A 3,940-nucleotide genomic window follows, 5' to 3' on the forward strand; every position below is an offset into this window, starting at 1 on the left:
TTTCCTCAATATTTTATGGGAACTAATACTTACTGATGGGAGGAAACAAAGGCAAAAGAAAAAATTAAACTTCTTTACTGCCTACAGCCCATTGACAAGTCCTTCAAACAGGCCGAGTGACCTTCCTCTGGGAGCTCGGCTCTGACTTGATGTTGACACTTTGCTAAGGGCAAAAAAAGCAATCTGAGCTCAACCCTCCCAGGATCCTAGAAATCTATTCTAACATATAAAAATTCCTTTGAAAACTTCATTTATCTCTACCCCCCAAGTTATATGCCAGCAATCATCTTCCAAGCATATGGACACACTGATACACATCCAAAAGGCTTCATGACTGAGTCTGTGCTAAACAGTAATAAATGACATTTTTCCTAACAACAGTCAACCCCCTCAAGGTCCTGGAGACCTTGCTTCCAAAATTCCTTAGAGACTTTGCTATCCCTGACCCCCCTCTCATCTTGAAAGCATGTAATCAGGCACCGGTTACAACCCCAGTGTAGCTCTTTCTCTCTATGGATCCTGCCCTGTGCTTTAATAAAACCACCTTCTTGCCCTGAAGATATCTCAAGAATTCTTTCTTGGTCATTGGCTCTGAATCCAAACATTTTCTGCATCATATACCAGGTACAAAATAAAGTTTTTTGGAGATAAATAAATTATGATAGGGGTTTTATCTATTCAGAATGAGGAAGTATTAGGTACAAAGGGGAGAATCAGATGACGTGTTATTTGTTGTTTAATTATTTCCCAAGGATGCTTATGTATTTTAACGGGATTCTATGACATCTTGAGGAAGCAAGATTCTATACCTCTTCAAAATTTTATTTCCCATAAAAATATTTTATCTTTTTTTAACCTAAACCATTCTTTTCTGAAACTTATGCCTATTCTTTCTGTTTTAGTCTTCTAGAGCATAAAATATTTAACAGCAAGAATGAACAGGAGGAGGAGGAGGAAGAGGGGAAGGAGAAAAAGTTAGAGGAGAGAGGTGAGTGAGGTAGTGGGATGGTTGATTTTATGTGTCGACTTGGCTAAAGGATTCCCTGATAGCTAGACAAACATCATTTCTGGGTGTGTGTGTGGGGGGGTGGGAGTGGGAGAGGGGGTAGGAGGGGCTGTGTTTCCAGAAGAAATTAGCATTGAATTGGTAGATTCAGTAAAGATTTGGCCTCCAGCAATGCGAGTGAGCATCATCTAATCTGTTTAGGGCTTAAAGGGAGCAAAAAGGTAAAGGAAGAGCAAATTTCCTCTCTTTGCTTCACCTGCAATTTCCACCTTCTTCTGCCCTCAGACATCTGGGCTCCTGGTTCTTGAACCTTCACCCTTGGATTTGAACTTGCACCATCAGCTCCCCTGGTTCTCAGGTTTGCTTACTTGGCCTGGACTGAATTACACTACCAGGTTTCCTTATTCTCCAGCTTGCAGATAGCAGATTGTGAGACTTCTCAGCCTCCCTAATCATGTGAGTCAATTCCTGTAAAAAAAATCTCTATTATTTCTATTATCTATCTATCTATCTATCTATCTATCTATCTATCTATCTATCATCTATCTCTATCATCATTTCTTTCTTCTCGAGAACCCTGAGGGAGACAGAAGGAGAAAAAGGAACAGGGGAAGAAAAAGAAAGAAACAGGAAACCTGGTTACTTGATTTATAGAGAAGATGATTCCCTTGGTGTTTCCCAGGGAATGACCCTAGAGGTACAAATAAGAATCATTTCACATTGATAGAGTTTGGATATTGCATGTTCAACATCTCACTTTGCAGTTCTATTCTCTAACAGCTGTTTCTTTTGCAATTGGATGTTGAAGTGAAACAGATGGGTTTGTAGCCACTGACTTTTCTCTCAGTCCATAATGCTTAAATGTTGGTACAGGTGACTCAACATAAGAAAACCATTGGGGTTTGGAGAAAAGAAATTGAATTTTGTAGACAGAGAAAACCAAAATCAAATTCCAATTATTCCGTTTACTATTTGTATAATTTCTGTCAAGTAACGTAGTATCTCTGATTCTCACCTTCTTTATTGATACAATGGAAAATTTAGCCCATAAGATTTTTTAAAAATTAAATATTTATGCTCGAAATCTAGTCTGAAGAAAGGGGATATGAGCCCAAACAGGCAAAATTGTGCAAAAATATGTTGAAAGTATAATTTATAGATATATATTTTTACTTCAGGAAAATGAAATTGACAAAAAAGGTAAGCATTTTAATAAAGGGGTCATGGTATAAATTGTTCTAGTTAGATGCCTTAAAACTATAAATCAATAATGTAGTTTAAATCAAATATAGTGAGAGTGTATTCAGAAAAGGAAATGCACAGTAACAGAAAACGTTTCAGGTACTATAAATGAGATGTAGAAGCATTCCCCAGTTTCCTTTATAATTTATCCTTCAATGGATATCTACTGAGTGCCTTCTGTACACCTCATGGATCTTGGTACGGATGCTTGGGAATCATCGATGAACAAAGAAGACACTAATTCTGACCTCATGGAATTTCAGTTCAGTTAATAAATTAATACAATTTATCAGTTCAGTTAATTAAATTAATACAATTTATGGCCAATTTGACTTTTGACATCATGTTTAATTTTCAGGAAAGCAGGTTGGATAGTCATTCACTCCTTATAAACATAGTGAGATAAAAATTCCAGAATTAATGACCAAATTTTTTTTCTTTCTATGTACTTGGCAAGATCAACACCTTCAGCTAGTCAAAAATTATCTCTGAATTCAATGTAAGCCAGCTATAATTTGGAGTAGATGAAACAAAGGCAAATATACTACTGCTCCCACCCTTGAGATGCTCGCTGTCGGGTCAAAAGGTCATACGTAGGAAGAATTACAGTGCCACTTCAACTGCTTCTAACTAGTCTCTAACTCCAGCCTTATCTTCAACTTCTAAGCCAACACTGACAAGCCTGTCGTGCAATCTCTAAGACACAATTCTTGAATGTCTTATATGCCATAATAGGTCTTCACAATAAACATGAATAAAGCACTGAGTGGGATCCTGGGTTAATCGCCGGACTCTTGATGTTGCCTCAGGTCAAGATCTCAGGGTCATGAGGTGGAGCCCTGCATCTGGCTCTGTGCTGGGATTAGAGTCTGTAAGATTCTCTTTTCCCCTCCCTCTGCACCTCCCTGCAATGCTTGCACACTCTCCCTCTAAATAATAATAATAATAATAATAATAATAATAATAGTAAAAAATAAAGCACTGAGAACCCAGTGTTTCCATAGTTTTTTTTGTTTGTTTCCATAGTTTTAAATGATCTCTTTACTCTATGATTTAGTATATGATCCCTTTATTATATTTCTATTTCATTGTATTTCTGTTCTACTGTAACAAATTTCTACAAACATAGTGGCATAAAATGACACAAATTTATTATCTTCAAGTTCTAGCAATGAGAAGTCCAAAACTAGTCACACCGAGCTCAAGTGCTGGCAAGGCTAATTCCTTCTGGAAGCTCTGAATGGAGAAACCATTTCAGAGACTTCTTCAAAGTGTGAGGGCTACCTGTATTTTTTGGCTCTAGTGTCTTCTTTGTATCACTCCCGCTTTCTTGTTACATCTCCTAACAGTGACTCTGGTTCATCTGCCTCCTTCTTATAAGGACCCTGTGATTCCATTGGTTATACCTAAGTAATCCAAAGGAATATCTCTCCACTTCAAAATCCTTAATCAAATTTGAAAAGTCCCTCTACAATGTAAGATAACATATTTACAAGTTCTGGGTTTAGAATTTGGGCAGTTGGGGGGTGGGCATTATTCAGCCTAACATAGCTATGGTGCAACAGTATTAATATAAAATAAAATGTACTTTTATTCATAATTTAAAAATATATAAAATTTCTGTAATATATAACAGAAATAAAATGAAACTGATTTATAATAAAATAATTCACATTTGAGTATAAGGAAGCC

This window comes from Canis lupus, chromosome 21 (genome assembly GCF_003254725.2).
Source record: "Canis lupus dingo isolate Sandy chromosome 21, ASM325472v2, whole genome shotgun sequence".
NCBI lineage: Eukaryota > Metazoa > Chordata > Mammalia > Carnivora > Canidae > Canis > Canis lupus.